Source organism: Ursus americanus, chromosome 8 (assembly GCF_024610735.1).
Source record: "Ursus americanus isolate L20-20 chromosome 8, mUrsAme1.1.p, whole genome shotgun sequence".
NCBI lineage: Eukaryota > Metazoa > Chordata > Mammalia > Carnivora > Ursidae > Ursus > Ursus americanus.
Genome location: NC_142134.1, coordinates 73,180,453 through 73,200,181, shown reverse-complemented (window position 1 = coordinate 73,200,181; position 19,729 = coordinate 73,180,453).

Sequence of the window (19,729 nt, the reverse complement as noted above, 5' to 3'; positions counted from 1 at the left end):
ATTTTACAATGTATATGTGTAGCAAAACATTACATTACAAACCCTAAAAAAAAAAATTCCAATGTCTTGGGACTTTTCCAGTATGAGAGTCAAAAATGAAATAATAAATAAATAAATATCATCTAAACAATATAAATATAAAATAAATAAGAACACTTATAAATATAAAAATATAAATTGAAATAAAATATAAAATATAAAAATATAAAACAAGACATCCATGGTGAGCATTTAGTATATTTTTATGCATAATTAGCTGTTAATGTGTAGCCATGGTTACTGTTGTTGTGATGCTCTCTTTATAATTGAACTCCAAAACAACTCTCTTCGTAATTATTGTGCAGGGCTATGCCCTTTATACAAGATGTTCCTACACATATTTTTATTTGCATTAAAAGCCTTCCCCTCCATTTTAAGTATCCACGTTTACATGTCTCATTTCCCCCTGGATCACTTTGTGTTTTACATTGTTCTTTGGACCTTAAAATGCCTTGAAACTTCAAACTTCATGTTTCTTAGGCTGCCTGTTTCCATCTTCTCCTCCCTCTTTCCCATGTGTGGCTGAACGATGAGGACACGAAGGGTGATAGCTGTTACGTGTTGTGTGCCAGCTCTGTCCCAGTGCCTAACGTAAGTTACCTGAAACAACTTTCACAATGACACTTGAGGGGGTCGTCTACATCAATACTTACAGTTAAGGAACGTGGGGTGTAAAGAGCTTACGTGACTGGCCCCCTTTTCCAGATGAAATATGGCCGGGCTAGGATTCACACCCACTCCCACACGGCTCCACACCACCGAGCTTCTGTTGGCACAGCATATGGCCCACTTCTGACTCACGAGGACTTCAAATTCTGGCGGTTTTAGACTTTCCAAGGATTTACTTAGGGGCTGTCAAGTCTGTTTGCAGATGATTCCTGCAATACTTCTGTCTTTTTACTAGCCAGTTTTAATTGGAGGCTCTAGGAACACTCCTTTTAACTTGAAACATACATCTGGCAAAGCACTCTTCTAGGACATCATCTGGGCAGAAGAAGGTGTTTCATATTTGCTTTGCTTCAAAGTGCTTATCTTATTTCACATAAACGCACATTCCTTTTGACTAGCTTATTTTTTTTTTTCTAATTGAGATTCGATGTCTGGTATTGTTTGGTTATGTATGTACTAGGTTTCTGAGATGATCATAAATTGTCAGCAAGGACCTCCGACGTCTCTAAGTCTTGTTCCACACTACCATATTGAGGCAAAGCCTCAGATTTTAGAGGAGGATGCACTTCAGTAGGGACTGAGACTCCCAGTACTCCTTATAATTGTAACACTAAGAAACCTGCACTGCTGGGGTAACACCAACCCCTGCAACAACATATCTTACCTGGTACTTTTTTTGTTTTGTTTTTATGACTCAACTCAGTGAGGAAAACTTCCAGAAGAGAATTCTGAATTATATTTCTGTTTCTATTATGGTTTTGCTGGTGATGGCTTGCAAAAACATATTATTCAGGCCAATGGCACTGATAACAATTTTAAAGTACTTTGGCTGCTAATTTGAAAGGTTTTCCTCCTCCAGAGTTTTGACCTTGAAAGATCAATTGTTATTTAATTAACACAGGGGAGCTGTTACATCTTCCACTAAAGGAACCAGCAACTAAGCAGCATGCATCTGAGAGCTTAGCACCCCTTACACTTCTTTTACTGCTGTGAGCGCCTCCCAGGAACTTCATTTGTATGTGAACATCCAATGATATGTGCAATGGGGAAACAGGGATATAACAGAATTGCAATTGAAATACATACACAGGAAAAGAGCAGACAGGAGGGATTAGGGAGCATAACCACTTATGTGCCTAGCACTGTTTTGAATCCTTGTGTGGACCCAATATGTGATATTTAGTCCTCACATTTACTTTATTTCTATTTCTATTTCTCGGCATCTATCTCTCTACCAAACCATCAGACCCTCTTATCTCTACACAAGCCCAGAGCGAAACCTGAGATAAGGCTTAACACAGACAAAGTCAGATCCTTCCTGGGTGTGAACATTTGTGTGATTTTATTCTATTTTCTCTTGTATAGTTTATTTTTGTATGTTTTTAATTCAGAATGCCTTGTTTTCAAAGTTTCAAATAACTTAAAATAAATAATAATACGGGGTCTTCAGAAGCGGACTCTGAGACAGTTTAGGGTACAGAGAGTACCACTGGACACAACACCTGGGGACCAGACAGGGAAGGCAGAACAAAGTAGAGTAAGCACGGAAGTTGTGATGCAGACCAGAGCCTCAGCAGACCCTTGAGAAGGTGTGGAAATGGTGCATCCAAGTTGTCTCATTTGGGGCCAAAGTGACCAGTCCTTTTTATCCCTGCCACAGTTGGGTATGGTCCACCCCAGGAAGCGGCATGATCTTGTGCAGGACGGCTCCCTGCAGCTGAGGTAATCCTTGACGCTCCTCACAGCCGAGGCAACAAGTCCTCCCTCAAGGGACATCTGGGTAGTCCCAGGGCCTGCTTTATGGGTATATGATCTTTGTACTCAGGGCATTTCAGGGACCGTTGTTCGGGTCAATGCTCTGCTGCTGCTGTCCTGAAATTCTTGATAATTAAAAAATGAATCCCTGCATTTTTGTGCACTGGGCCTTGTCAGTTAGGTAACTAAGGTCCCAGGTGGCACATCTCTATGTCCACCCCAGTTCCTACTCTGGGAGAGGCTGATGGCCCAGCCACCAAAGACGCACTTCCAGGATGAAACAGCATTAGTGGGTGCTACCCCACAGATGTGTTGATGCAGAACGAAAGTCTTGAGAGCCTCTGAAACAAAATTAAACTTCCACACAATTTGACTAGTAAGGTCTAAGTAAATGTACCTAGAGATTTTTTGTTCAGTGAAATTAGGTAACTGAGTCAAAAATAAAGTATAATGGATTTTTTTCTCCTTTCTGTTGCAACTTTTTTGTATATTTTATTATGGGAGTGAGTGTTGAGTAGATTCAGTGCTGTTGTGTTTTACCATTCTTTTCCATCTCCTTTTTCTCTCAGCTTGTGAGTAACAAAAGCAGAAATGGAAGACATTACTAGGACTGAAGGCTCTCCAACTGCAGCCCTTTATCTACAAGTAAAGAAAACGAGATCCTACAAGGACATTGCCCAAGGTCACACAGCTGTTCAGGGCCAACTCGTGAATTAGAACTCAATTCTCTTGATTTTTAAATAAGATATTTTTTTCATTATATTTGAGCTATAATTTCTTCTCTATGTTACATCACCAGTGATCCTGACATTAATTCTCAGATGAAAGGCATTTCAGTCCATGCTTAATTTCTCAGTAGCTTGGAAAATTTCTAATAAATCAAGTCTAAATTAAAATCTGTATACCAAAAGTAGGACAGCAGATTTACGAGGTGATTCTCCAAGCTGCAAATGCTGTCATTTTCTCTATTGAGGTAGTTGTCACTTGCTGCACCTGGAAGGTTCCATTCCAAATGGTTGCAGTGAATTCACTTCAAGATGCTACCTGTTCCTCTTTGTATGAGCAGAGAGTTGTCAAAACAGGAAGTCCGATTATAATGGGGATTCAGCCTGAAGCTGTATTTGCACATCTGGTAACTTTGAATATAACATCCCCAGAGATGAGAACCTTCATAAAAATGTAGAGGGCAGAAACTGTGATTTTGCCTTTGGAGACAAAATGTGTTGATGGAAAGCTGATGGTTTGAAACAAAGCCAACCTGCAAAATTATGCCAAATATCATTGCTATTGAGATTGGTTGGAAAATGAAGTATTCAGGCCAGTGATTCTTTCCTGGAAGCTAAAATAAATCTGGGACAATGGAATACACTCTTGGGTACAAGCCAGAAGTGGTCATAGAGCTTTGGGTAGCCAATAAGAAGTCATAATAAACTCTGTTTCTAGCATTTCAAGTTACCAGCAATCTCAGATGACATCGATACTGTCTTCCTGGTGTCTTAAACTTGTTTTACCTACGCGTTTTTACTTGGTTCCTCCTGCACCTTTACATATTTGCCTCTATCTTCAACTAGGAAAAGAGAGACAGAGATAGGGGAGGGGAGAGAGAGAGAAATAAAACTAACTCCTGCCTATGAGAAACCTTCTTTCAAAATAACAATCACATTGATAAATTAGAGTGGTCATCTTGTTTGTGTCCTTAACATTCTTTTACTTTTGGGAAAGCATGCCCCTCAATTTTAGCCAATATGTTTAAGGTCAACTTTATTCAAATAAAGATTGTTTTAAAAAAAGATACATTGGTTGTATTTAACAAGAATGGCAGCTCATGTAGCCAGTAATAATCCACTTTGCATAGAACAGGAAAATACTTTCTTTGCTGTTTTTCCCTTAAATGATGTGTTTTCGTATTTATTTTAAAAATAAAAATAGTCGGGGCGCCTGGGTGGCACAGCGGTTAAGCATCTGCCTTCGGCTCAGGGTGTGATCCCGGCGTTATGGGATCGAGCCCCACATCAGGCTCCTCCGCTAGGAGCCTGCTTCTTCCTCTCCCACTCCCCCTGCTTGTGTTCCCTCTCTCGCTGGCTGTCTCTATCTTTGTCGAATAAATAAATAAAATCTTTAAAAAAAAATAAAAAAAAATAGTCAACAATGACTCTTAAAAAACAAATATGTAAACAAAAGGGGACAGATATGATCAAATAAATGCTAATGACCTAAACTTGAACTACCCAAGTGAAGCCATACCTCTGTACTTTTCAGCTACTTGATCTCAAAAATTCCCTTTGTGGCTTACCGTTTTGAATTTGGTTTGTCCTTCATAGCATAATAAGTGAAAGCCATTATATCATTCATCACGCACCTTTAAGTGAACCCAACTTGCTGATGAAGGCGTCCCACCAGTGATTCAAAATACCCTAGCCTCAGGACCTGATCCCGCCTGGACACTTGTCGGACTTTGCTTAACCAGGCTTTCCATTCTGCTGTTCTTTGCTCTACTTCCTGTACACCCCCTCTCCAATTTGATCTTCTTGATTATCAACCACAGAATTTAATACCCTAGGAATCTCTACCGTAGCAACTCACTTGGGCTTGCCTCTTTCAGATGACACTGAGCAATCCCCCTTGGGTACAGTAACTGTCCATTTGTCAAAACCTGATAGAGCACTTGCTGCATATAGGATACTGTCCTGTCACTCTAGATGCAAATCAAGGGGTCAGTTCCATATTTTGGGGTCATCAACTTGCCTTATTCTCTATAGCAACATGAAGACAGTTCATATCGTTCCAGGATAACGGGGTTGCAATTACACAATTTTATAAGACAGAGACACAACATCAAGGATTTCAGAAGATCCAAATATATAGTTTGAGGAGGACTGGGACTATCTTTTAACTCCTCCATGCTGAATAAACTCTATTTTCTTACCTATATTATAAATTATTTTCATTGATGGATATATTGACAACAGAAACTGCCTTCTTCTTTCTTCAAAGCAATACTAAATTTAGAAGTGACAGTGAGCATAACATTTATGGTCCAAATTTCTCAAGATCTTCGATAGATTCCATTCTGGAAGTTCTTAGTTTCTTGAGCTCTACTCTCACCATGTTTCATTAGCACAACTATCTCCTATATACCAGTGATTTCCAAATATGTATCTCCATAAAAGAGAGATCTGTATCTCTTCCTAGCTCCAGACTCCAATGTCCCAACATATATCAGATTCATCCAGCTAGATGTCACACTGAGACTTCTCAATAGTTCTGATTCCTCAGTTCCAAACCAGAACCCTTCATCCTTCTCTCAAAGTTTACCCTTCTGTCCCCAATTTAACTAAGACTGTCTAGCTGCCTAAGTGAGACATAACATATTTACCTTCAGCTTCTCCTGTCCACTGCCCCATACCCAATTGGTTACTAAAGCTTACCAATTTTTTTCTTATTTGTGTCTCTAATCGACTTCCTCATTTCAATTCTCATTGCCTTACTTGGAATCTTTATTGCTTCCTAATTGAACTTCCACTTCACTGCCTTCCAATTCATCTACAACTTTACCATCAGAATTCTATTTTTTTTTCAAATAAATTAATGTTACTTCTCTACCAAAAAAATATTTCAACTCTTAACCATTTCCTAGTAGATGAAGTTAAATTTCCTCAATCTGATATTCTATATATTGTGCAATGAGACCCCACCTTACATCTCTAATGATGTTGGTCACTCCTCTTAAAGTACACCTTACGTAACCAAATCAAACTACTAGCCATTGTCATAAGTAACATAGACTTTCAGATTAGTCTTTGCCTGGATTTTCCTTCCTCAATTCCTTACCTGTCCAGATTGTATCCATCAGTATCCATCGTGTGCCACATTTGAATGACATCTCCTCTGTCAAGGCTCTCTCCAGGTCCAGATTGTATCCATCAGTATCCATCGTGTGCCACATTTGAATGACATCTCCTCTGTCAAGGCTCTCTCCAGTATCCCTACAAATGGAGATAAGCCCCATTCTCGCTTTCAGGACCACAGCCCTTTCTTCACAGCTATACTGTAGCTTTCTTCACATTATGTTATCATTCATTGCATACCTGTTAACTTCCTTAATTAAAATGTACTCTCTAAGGATGTTGGAGTCATGTATTTTATCCTCTTTGCTACTCCTAATGTCTACTCACTTGCACTTCATAAAGAGGCAATTCAGTAACTGTTAAATAAAGGAATACATGAATGAACTCATGAAGGAAATCTTTTGTAATTAGAAATATCAGTGTTAGATTCATGTGCATCTAATCCAAAACTCTCATTTAAAACTGAGACAAATGGAAGTCCAGAGTGGCAGAGCCCAGTGAGAAAAGGCTCTCAGAGTTTGCTGGAAGCAGAGGAGCACAGTTAGAGTGTGGGTGCTCTAAATCCTGGTATGGCCCTTTCCACTCAGCTGATTTTTCTTATAACTCAAGCCTCCTTCCTCCCCCAAATTATGACGCTACCCTTCAAGAAATTTAACACACACATACACACACACACACACACACACACACACACACAATACTGAGTTATATTTGTCAGTATAAAATAGGAAAATTCAGCGATTCAACCATTTGCCTGGAATTCAGGACAACTGAGTCCTCATGTCAGGTTCTAGTCCTAGGTGTGCTCCTAATAAACCATGGGGTACTGGAAAAGGCGTGTTAGGAAGAGAAGTATCATTCATTGGTCAATTTCTCACTATAAAGTGAGCTTCATGAGGTTTTTATGCTATTCATCTACGCATCCATAGTACCTGGAATAACACCCAGTTGCACAGTAAACTATCAAGGAAATATTTAGTAAACAGAATAAAAAAATAAATGGATTACTATATGTTAGGAATTGTTCTTGGTGCTTTACATGCTTTACTTCTTTTAATTTTTATGACCACCAAATAAAACAGGTCTTATTTGCTATGTTTTGAAAATGAGAACATCAAGGTGTAGAGGGTAAAGATGCTGCTGGAATACTCAGAGTTACTCAATGTTAGAGCAAATGTCAACACCCAGATGTGTTCAACCTAGAAGTTCTTATTCTTTTCCTATCTGTGAAATCAGAAGTTGGAAAAGTTTAATATGATCCAGCAATCCCACTTATGGGTGTATATCTGAAAGAGATGAGATCACTATTGCAAAGAGGTATCTGCACTCCCATGTTTATGACGGTAATATTCATAATATTCAAGACACAGACATAATCCAAGTACATCAACAGATGAACGGGCAAAGAAAATGTAATATATACATATCACACACACACACACACACACACACACACACACACACACACATTCTTAGAGTGGAATATTACTCAGTCATAAAAGAGAAATCCTGCCATTTACCACATGGATGGACTTTGAGGGCATTACGCTAAGTGAAATAAATCAGACAAAGAAAGACAAATACTGCATGAAATAACTATATGTGTAAAGGAAAACATTGAACTCATAGAAACAGAGAGAAGTGTGGTGGCTGTCAGGGCCATAGAGATAAGGGAAATGGGGAGATGTTAGTCAAAGGGCACAAACTTTTAATTATAAGATGAATAAATTCCAAGGATCTAATGTACAACACGGTGACTGTAGTTAACAATACTGTATTGTATACTCCAGTATACTCCAAAGTTGCTATGAGAGTATAGCTTTAATGTTCTCACCATAAAAATAACAATAAAATGCTAATTATGTGAAGTGAAGGATGTGTTAACTAACCTTATTGTGGGAAACATTTCCCACTATATACATGTATCAAATCATCACATTATATACCTTGAGTTTACACAATGTTATTTCTCAATTATATCTCAATAAAGCTGGGGGGAAAAACAGACATATTTAGGTACATAGCAGCTCCTAGACCCATAACAAACACAGATACACAATTACCCCTAGGTAGACACCTTTCAACTCGGAGACAACTGTAACACAGAAACAGGAATATAATAGGAATGACAGACAGGCTGACTCAAGAACATTTAGACCCAAAGGAGTGTTTAAAAAAGAAAAAAGAAGTTGGAAAGTCAAGACAAAAAGAAACAAAGGAATTATATATATGTATACACACACACACACACACACACACACACACACACACTTTGATATATTCACTAAAAGGAGAAATACATTCAGTCTTTACAGATCAAAAGACAGTTGGTTAGATATTCAAAATTACACCATGTATTACTTAGTTTGTTCATAAAATTGTCATTATTGACATATTTAGAATTTTTAAGGATAAGAAAAATAAGGGAACATTTCTGGGTATAATGTTAAGGGTTTTTAAAAGGATTTTTGTATCCTTTCCTTTTCAGATATAACCTAAAAGTCCTTAAGAAATATTTTCAAAATAATCCAAAATTTATTATTTTTCCTCCTGGGCTTTCACATCTACAGGATGAGATTACCACCAAGGTCTAATCAAGCAATAAAAATTTTATGGTTGTAATAAAGTGCAAAATGGAATATCAAGAGCCAAAAACGTATGCTCCAGAGACCAAGTATGAAGAAAAGTCAGGAAGGAAAAAGATAATTATTGCCTGAAGTCATAGAGGCAGGCCTCATGGAGGACGTGGGACATGAGCCATATCCTTATGGTGGATATCTGGGTGAGGTTTTTGGTTTTGGGTTTTTTTTTTTTTTTTTTTCATTTTGCCTGTCCAGTGTCCATTTCCTAATTCTTTTTCTTTTGGTAACTTTCTTCAGCTGTACTTTACCCATTTGGTTTGAATTGGGACTAGTCCCACTTGGTACAGTCAATCCATGGGTAGGCTCTGGCCTAGGGTCTGGCTAATACGTATTACATAGGTTTGTGCAGGGTGTTTAATATGTTTAGATCCATAGAGTGAAACATGAAGCTCTTGCTAGAATATACCAGAAAGAAAAATCCTCTTTCTACTGAAATTCTAAGTTGGTAGGATGAAGTGGAGCTCTAGATGATCATCTTGACAAATTATGGGAGAGACTTAGAGATGGAGACCCAAAATACAGATTCTGGGCAAGCTCTTGTGAGTTCTCAGATCCATTCATTCCTGAAGGAACTAGATATCCTCATGGACTTTTCATTTATATAATTTACAAATTCCTTTCACACTTCAAGCCAATTTGAGGTGTTTCCACTCCTTGTAACCAAAAGAGTCCTGAGTAATAAAAGTGCAGATGTGAACTGGATTAGGATAGGTGGAGACAAATGGTGAGGGCATTTCAAGTGAACCACTGTCCATCATGAGCAAAGGCCAGGTGTAAGAGCAGAGATGCAATGGAAGAAGACTGGAGGTGACATACTGGGACAGGACAAAAGATAAATGTTTTTGTTGGTCAGATGGGGCTAACAGATGAAAGACTTTAAAACACATCTGTGGAAGACCTTATGTCACTGATGTCAGGGAATCATTGAAGATTTCTAAGCAGTAGTCATAGTGATGGGATTAGTTTGTATCTCTATAGCATTGTACAGCTTCCAGAGTGATTACCCACACATTAGCTTATTTAATGATATTTTGAAGACATTAATATTATGATGCCTATTTTAAAGACAGGAAAATGGGAATTTAGAGAAGTGATGTCAAACATACATCAGACTCTACCTATGCTGCCTAAACCCTTCAACAGTTTCTCATTGTTTTTAAAATAATTCAAACTCCTTACCAGAGACTACAAGTCCTGCATAATATGACCCCTCACTTCCTCTCTACTTTTATCCTACTCCCTGCCTTTTATACACTCTCTGAATTGTTCACTCGAAAATACTGTGCTGCCTTCCATTTCCTTAAAAATGCCAAGTCATTTAGGATTCAGATCCTTAACACATGCTGTTCCTCTGCCTGGATGAGTATATTAATAGTGAACACATATGTAGTTTTAAACTTTGCAGTAGCCACATCAAATTAAAGTAAAAATAAGCAATGAAATTATTTTGAACAATGCCTTTTAATCCAACTATCTAATATACTTCAACATGCAATCAGTATAAAAATTATGAAATAGATTCATACTTTTTCTCAAAGTATTAAAATCTGATGCATATTTTATACAATTTTTATGTCAATCTGAATTAGCCAAATTTCATGCTCAAATAGGAATATGTGGATGGTGGTTACCATTTTGGACAGCATTAGGTTAAAAGTGCTCATTATGACTAGATTTAGATTGGACTAAATGTTTGGTTTCTTTCCTAGACACCAGTGCATGAGATTTAGCAGGAAGACTGGAGAGATCATACAACAAATAAAAGAATTACAATCTGTCTCCATTTCTGAATTACCATGTGAGTTAGTGCTTCAATCCCTTCAACCTTCCCATACTTATAAATCTCTTAAAATCTTGTCTGGCACAAACAAGAACTGAACAGGTGTGAACTATTTTTATTATCATTAAAGTTAATACCAGGGACAGATTGGGGTTGCAGGTCTCCAGACCTCCAGCCAAATGCCCTTTCCAGAATCCCAAGAGACCTCTCATGTTAGCAATACATTTATGCTAAAAATACAATGTCATGGGTAGCCACCAGAATTATGCAAACTTGCACATTGGATACCTGATGTTGTAAGATCTGAGATGTTCCGAATCACCTGTTTGCAAAACAAAGCACTGAAAAACAAAACAATTTCATTTTCCTGGATTGACCTTTAAATCCAGACATGCTGCCTCGACTACGCAGCCTTGGCTGCTAAGCACCCTGATGTTCTTATTAAAGATGCAAGATCCAACTTGGGAGCAGGGAGCCCTGGATGCCTGTCATGGATGAAAGGCAACATTGGAAGGCCGAGTTTTTATGTGAATGTACTCCTATCAATGAAAAGACTTAATGAAGCCACATTTTAGCTACATTCCCACTAATGAATCAACTGAGAAAAAAGAAGGCTAAAAATACTTCATAACTATCTTTTTGTAACATCCTCAGAACTGACAATTGGAAAAAAAAATGAATTTTCTTAAAACAAGGACATCTTGGGGACAGCCATAGTAACCAAATCAAAGCCACATTATTACATAGACGGGAGAGGATAATAGTGAATGGTTAAGTACCTAATTAAGTCTATTTTCGAGACACGAATCCCCAAGATACATTTGTTGTTCCTACTCACTAAATATTTTTTAAAGGTTACTTAGTCTCTCAGGAAACCTGTCCTCATATTAATAATTCACTGAAAAGACAGGGACAGACACATATGCTCATGACCAATGTGGCAGAATCACAGGTAGGACATTCATCCACACTCCCTACACAGGTAATATGCAAAATCCAAACCCTCTTACTCTGAGAAGCAAACACAAAGAGGGTTAAATGTATGGTAGATCAGAGAGCTGTTGTCAGCAGCAAAAAAAAAAAAAAAAAAAAAAAAAAAAAGGTGATTTCATTTATTCATTTATCACAATGTAACTGCTCATCTACCATGGGCCAGGTACTATCATAGATTCTGAGGATAGAAAATAAATAGTGTCCTGCTTTCATGGAACTTACAGTCTCGTGGAGGGGGAAATTACCTTATCAGATAATTACATAATAATAATTAAACTTAATAATTTCAATAGGTTGTTCTAAGCCCTATAATCAGTATTTAATATATACAATCTCAATTAATCTTCCCAATGGAAATGAACATCAATTTACAATTCAGGTAAGTACTACAAAGGAGAGGAGCACGGTTATGACAGCATGTAACGGGAGGCCTTAACTTGGGAGATCAGGAAGTGATAAATGAGCACTGCAACTCTGATAAAAGTTTTGCAACCAACTTTTTAGGAGAAAAAGCATGATGTGCCATGCTTGCCCATTTCCACGGTATAAATACTACCAGTGTTAAACTACCAATGTGATGTCACCAAAGGGGAATTGGGAATAGGCACAATCAGCCCCCTGAAATAGGCAGATACAGTCTAGCTCCAGCTATCTGTGCAATAAACTAAGATCTCTTTAGAGAAGACAGGCAGCAATTTAATGGGTCCAATGCTCTGTTGTTGCCAATGAATGTATGCATCAGTTTCTGACACAGGACCACAGGTGGAGATGGGGGTGTCCTGAGAGACATTACAAGGGATCCAGTCAAGCAGAAACACACACTTAGAATCTACCTATAGAATGGATAAATGCCTTGCCTATACAAATAAACTATACATTTTCATAAGCAATTACATATTTTTATTATTTATAATATAATACATTAAAGGCTTTTTAAAGTTTACTGTACCTTTGTTTATAGAGTACTTTATCAACAAGGAAATATAATTGTTATAATCTAGAAAATGAGACACTGATGCTGGGTCTTAAAAATGAGTGAGGGTTTTCTCGGTTATGAAAGGGAAATAAGGACATTTCAGAGAAGGATCCTATTTATAGCTGACTCAGGGTGGCCCATGGTGTGGGTAGATAGAGCATGACCTTCTTGAGGAAGACAGTGAAGTGAGGGTTGTGGATTGGGGCTAGATGCAAAGGGTTTGGTGATTATTCTAGGTAGTATAGTCACCCCCCTGCCTATATCTGGTTCTCCATGAAGAACATTAACCTGGAGAGTGATCAGAGAAGACTTGGTTCTTGGAAGGACCTTTCATTAATATGGAAGATGGCTGCAAAAGTAAGAATCTGAGAACACAAAGACCAGTTCAAAGGCTATGGAATAGTTAAGAAACAGATAATTAAGACCATGCCAGAGGTCCCTGTGTGGCTCAATTGGTTAAGCATCTGCCTTCAGCTCAGGTCATGATTCCAGGGTCCTGGAATCAAGCCCCACATTGGGCTCCCTGCTCAGTGGGGAGCCTGCTTCTCCTTCTCCCTCTGACCCTCCCCCTGCTTGTTCTCTCTCTCTCTCTCTCTGTCAAATGAATAAATAAAAGGTTTAAATAAAAAAAAAAAGGACCATGCCAGTGGAGATGCAAGACGAAGGCCAAAATTTAAGGTGTTCCTACCACACTTTTCCTCTACACAGATGTAGACTTGTGAATTCTTACCATATCGTTGGATGACACAAAAATGATGAATATTGAAAGAGAAGATCAGGGGCACCTGTGGCTCAGTCAGTTAAGCATCTGCCTCTGGCTCTGGTCATGATCTCAGGGTCCTGGGATGGAGCCCCGCATAGGGCTCCCTGCTCTGTGGAGAGACTGCTTCTCCCTCTCCTTCTGTCCCTTCCCCCTGCTTTCTCTCTCTCTCTCTCAAATAAATAAAATCTTAAAAAAAAGAGAGAGAGAAAACCAAATTTCTACCAACAAAAATTGGTTAAACAAATAATAAATCTATCAATCTTTTTTTTTCTTTTCCTTTGGGTCACTGTCTATGAACCTACATTATAATTAAGATTCTATTTATAGTTTTTACCAAGTAGCATTTGGAGGAACCTATATTTTGTTTCACTTATTTATGCCTTTGGTTTAGAGAACAACAGGGAAAAAAGTCCTGTTTCCCAATGAAGGATTTGGAACCGTTTTTGTTGTGACTTCAGGTTAAATAATGCTTCGCTTCTCATTTTTAAAAGTTGAGAATTAGTTTTTCTTAATATTTGGGATTTAAATCTTTGTGTCACAGCAAGAAATAAAAGTCAAAGAGTGGAATAAATTCAAATAGCTGGCATACTAATTGATTTCTGTATTCGATTTTTGCATAAAGTTTGGCACACCTAGAAAAAGTCAAACCTTGTTAAGACAACATTCTTAAAGGAATATGCTTGTATGATTGTGTCCTCTCCAGGCACTATGGCTCTTTTTTTTTTTTTTTTAATGCCCATATCTTGTAACTTAGAATATTATAAAAAGGCTGGGAGGGGTGCCCGGGTGGCTCAGTCAGTTAAGCATCTGACTCTTGATTTCGGCTCAGGTCATGATCTTGGGGTCATAGGATCAAGCCCTCTGTGGGGTTTCACACTCAGTAGGGAGTCTGCTTCTCTCCCACTCACTTTCCCCCTCCCCCTGTTTGCATTCTCTCTCTCTCTCACTCAAATAAATAAATAAATCTTAAAAAAAAATGATGGGTGGTTTTTCTGAGAATGATTGAGCCCACAAAGTGGAAAGGAAGTTTTATAGAGTTTCTATTCCACAATATTAAAAATAGCTCTTGTCAACCTAGATGTCCTTCAGAAGGTGAACAGATAACAAACTGTGGTCCATCCAGACAATGAAATATTATTCAGTGTTAAAAAGCAATGGGGGGGGTAATCAGAAGGGGGAATGAAGCATGAGAGACTATGGACTCTGAGAAACAAAACTGAGGGCTTTCAGGGGAGGGGTGGGGGAATGGGGTAGGCTGGTGATGGGTAGTAAGGAGGGCACGTATTGCATGGTGCACTGGGTGTTATACGCAACTAATGAATCATCAAACTTTACATCAAAAGCCAGGGATGTACTGTATGGTGAATAACATAATATAATAAAAAAAATTATTATTAAAAAAAAAAGCAATGTGATACCAAGCCATGAGAAGACATGGAGGAACGTTAAACGCATATTACTAGGAGTAAGAAGCCAATATGAAAAGGCTTGATACTGTATGATTTCAACTCCATAACATGCTTTAAAAGTTAAAACTATGGAGACAATTAGTATATTAGTGGTTGGGTGCCTGTGTGGCACAGCTGGCTAAGCATCCAACTACTGGTTTCTGCTCAGGTTGTGATCTCAGGGTCCTGAGATGGAGCCCCACGTCCAGCTCCACTCTCAGCATGGAGTCTCCTGAGACTCTCTCCCCCTCTCTCTTTGCCTTTACCCCCTGAGTGCTCTCTCTCAAATAAGTAAATAAGTCCTCAAAAACAATCGGTGGTTGCCAGGGATGGTGGTAGGAGAGAAGAAAAAGCAGAGCACAGAGGATTTTTAGGACAGTGAAAATACTCCATGATATTACAATGATGGATATGTGCCATTATATGTTCATTAAAGTTCATTGAATCTACAACACCAAGAGGAAACCCTCAGGTGAATTATGGACTCTAGGAGGTTATGCTGTGTCAATGTAGGTTCATCCTTGGTAAAAAATATACCTCTTTGGTGAGTGATATTGATCATGAAGGAGGCTTTGCATGTTTGGGGGAATGGAGTATACAGAAAATCTCTGTACGTTGCTCTCGATTTTGTTTAAAGCTAAAACTGCTCTGAAAAATAAAGTCTTTAGAAAAAAATTGCTGTCAGACATTTTTTCATGTGTCTGTTAGCCATTTGTATGTCTTCTTTGGAAAAGTGTCTGTTCGTGTCTTCTGCCCATTTTTTGACTTGATTATTTGTTTTTGGGGTGTTGAGTTTGAGAAGTTCTTTATAGATCTTGGATACCAGCCCTTTATTTGTAGTGTCTTTGCAAATATCTTCTCCCATTCCATGGGTTGCCTCTAAGTTTTGTTGACTGTTTCCTTTGCTGTGCAGAAGATTTTTATCTTGATGAAGTCCCAAAAGTTCATTTTTTTTTCATTTGTTTCCCTTGCCTTTGGAGATGTGTCATGAAAGAAGTTGCTGTGGCCGATGTAGAAGAGGGTACTGCTTATGTTCTCCTCTAGGATTTTGATGGATTCCTGTCTCACACTGAGGTCTTTCATCCATTTAGAGTTTATCTTTGGGTATGGTGTAAGAGAATGGTCAAGTTTCATTCTTCTGTATATAGCTGTCCAATTTCCCCAGCACCATTTATTGAAGAGACCCGTTTTTTTCCCATTGGGTCTTTTTTCCTGATTTATTGAAGATTAGCTGACCATAGAGTTGAGGGTCCATTTCCAGAGACTCTATTCTGTTCCATTAATCTATGTGTCTGTTTTTGTGCCAAAACATCATGCTGTCTTGGTGATCACAGCATTGTAAAATAGCATGAAATCAGGCAACACGATGCCCTCAGCTTTGTTTTTCTTTTTCAATGTTTCCTTGGTGACTTGGGGTCTTTTCTGGTTCCATACAAATTTTAGGATTGTTTGTTCCAGCTCTTTGAAAAATGCCAATGGCATTTTAATAGGGATGGCATTGAAAGTGTAGATTGCTCTGGGGAGCATAGACATTTTAACAATGTTTATTCTTCCAATCCATGAGCACGGAATGTTTTTCCATCTTTTTGTGTCTTCCTCAATTTCTTTCATAAGTGTTCTGTAGTTTCTAGAGTATAGATCCTTTACCTCTTTGGTTAGGTTTATTCCTAGGTATCTTATGGGTTTGGGGGCTATTAAATGGAATTGATTCCCTAATTTCTCTTTCTACAGTTACATTGTTAGTGTATAGGAAAGCAACTGATTTCTGTGCATTGATTTTGTATCCTGCCACATTACTAAATTGCTGTGTGAATTTACATGCACCCCAATGTTTGTAGCAGCAATGTCCACAATAACCAAACTGTGGGAGGAGCCGAGATGCCCTTCAACAGATGAATGGATAAAAGAAGATGTGGTTCATATATATAATGGGATATTAGTCAGCCATCAGAAAGGACTAATACCCACCATTTGCATCAACATGGGTGAAACTGGAGGGGATTATGATAAGTGAAATAAGTCAAGCAGAGAAAGATAATTATCATATGGTTTCACTCATATATGGAACATAAGGAATAGCATGGAGGATATTAGGGGAAGGGAGGGAAAACTGAAGTGGGGGAAATCAGAGGGGGAGAGGAACCATGAGAGACTATGGACTCCAGGAAACAATCTGAGGGTTTTAAAGGGGAGGGGGTGGGGGATGCATTAGCCTGGTGATGGGTATTAAGGAGGGCACATATTGCATGGAGCACTGGGTGTTATATGCAAACAATGAATCGTTGAACACTACACCAAAAACTAATGATGTACTATATGGTAACTAACAATAAAAAAAAAAAAAGAAAGGAAAAAAAAATTCCTGTCAAGAACTTACATGGCTTCCATTAAATTCTTATATTAGTTATATGAAATAAATGCCTCTGTTATTCATATTTTATAGAGGAAGTTTCTGAATCTTTAGTTGTCTACAGGCACAAAACTCAGAAGTAGTGCGAGGATGTGGACTTTTTTCAGACTTTTCTCTGACTCTGGAAGGATGCGCTTTTCTCTGATTTCAGAACCTGGGTCCTTAACTATGACGCCATATATGTTTTGTTCCTCACTACGCTCTATTTCCAATTAAACCCTAAAGATAGCCCTTGAATCTGTTCATATTTTGTTCATCATTAAAGACTGTCATCCAGTTCCTTTGGACCATGACAACCACCACCTAACCCATCCTTCTCCAAAACAAACACCAAATGCAAATCTGATCAGACCACTACTCAGACTTAGAACTCTAATGGTCTATGCCACTGACCTCACAAAAAAATCAAATGTTTTTATATTGGCTTTAGAAGGCCTTACACGAGCTCCTCCCTACTGGATTCTACAGCACCTGCACCTCACAATCACACTGAATCATTTGCATCTAATCATCTTATGAATGTACATCACTCTTTCTTACCTCTGCCTCTTTACAAATGACATTTGATCACAGACCCCAGAGAACTGGAAGACAACTTAGCTGTAGCTCCAAAGCTTCAACCTGACATAACATTGGCAAATGATCATCTTGAGATACTTTTGCACAAGGCAGGAAGTCAGTCTCTTATTAGGCACACCAGTTGTCAGCAAGTTATAAATATGGTCACATGCACCAAAATCTACTGCCTCATGATTTTCATTCATTCACACTGATCCCCTAAACTCTCAGTTCTGCCTTTTGGAGTTACTTAGAAAAATTCTAATTCTTTTGTACACAATGCTGTGTCACCAAATATTGAAAGTCAACTCTCATACAGTTTCTGGATTAATGTTTCTATTTAGGCATAACTGTGTGTGTGTGTGTGTGTGTGTGTGTGTGTGTGTGTAAATGTGCTTTTTGTTTAGAAGATAAGAGAAGAGAAAGCACAAGATATAAGGAAAACAGATGAGAATAAGTACTGACTCTGAGAGAAAGGACCAATGTTTTCATTTTGCTATACCATTTCTTAGGTAAGACACTTTCAAGATCTTATACTTCTCAGTCACATTTTCTAGAACAATCATTCTCAAACTTCTTACATCATCATTCTATGAAAAACAAGTGCATTCGAATTATGGACCAGTACGTATGCATGCGTGCGCGCATGCACACACACACACACACACACACACACACCTCAATTATTATCTGCAATTAATTCTCATGGTTTCTATTCTAGTCTAGTCTATGCTGGTCATGGCTCACAAATTTATTCCATAACCTGCTAATGTGTAAAAGCCAGAATTTTGAGCAACACTATTCCAAATGAACTCTTTCTTAACCATGTTCCTTTTAACATATAGATCTAGAAACTAAAGATTCAATTAATGCATCCTTAATCAAAAATAAGCTAATCTCACATAATCAAGCATTATATGACAAAATTCTAGAGTACACGATGTTTCTAACTACAGTGATCATCAGGACAAAAGGCCAGGTGTGGGATGGGCATATGGCAGGGAACAAAATAAACAACTTGACCAACAATGGTTTAGGGACCATAGTCAACTGAAATATTAAGTCTCTGAAAGTAGATAAAGGTGTGTTCTCAAAAATTGCATTAAAAATATTATCTGTACACCTTGTCTATGCAACAAAAAGATGGACCCCAAAGGAGAACACCTCACTTCCCTATACCTGGACTAGGCTCAGATCTACCAGGAATGAGCTATGAAATACTGAAGAAATCTTTTTATCTCAGTGGACCTTAAACTCCTCATCTCAATATAAAGAGCTTTTCCTGGGATGTATCAATGATCCTCCATCCTGGCTTTTACCTGGGATGCTTCTAAAAATTCCAGAGTTGGTACCTTCCTCAAGAAATCCTGATTTAATTGATTGGTCTGAGAAAGCACCTGGACATGGGGTCATTCGAATAATGATCCAAGGTTAAACCCTATTGCCTCAGGTAATATCTAGGGTCTTTATAGCACTTTCTGCAACTCTAAAGGAAAAGAAAGGAAAGCTGTGCATCCTAAGCCAAAACTAAACCTCAACTACAATATGGCAGGCTGTGCACAGCATAGGCTCTGAGGTCAAGCCCATATCCACTTATTTTCTAGTCTCTGTTCTTTCGTCTATAAAATAGAGCAGTAGTCCCTACCTTAGGGAGTAGTTATAGTGATTAAATAAGGAAATATAGATAGTGACTTCTATACAATACTGTTATACATATTTATTATGTATTATATGTTAAATGTATAATATAGATGCATATAGGTATAATATATTTTATATATATATATATATATATATTTTTTTTTTGCTTTGTTATTCGGTTGGTATTTCCTTAAGAAAGAATGTAGA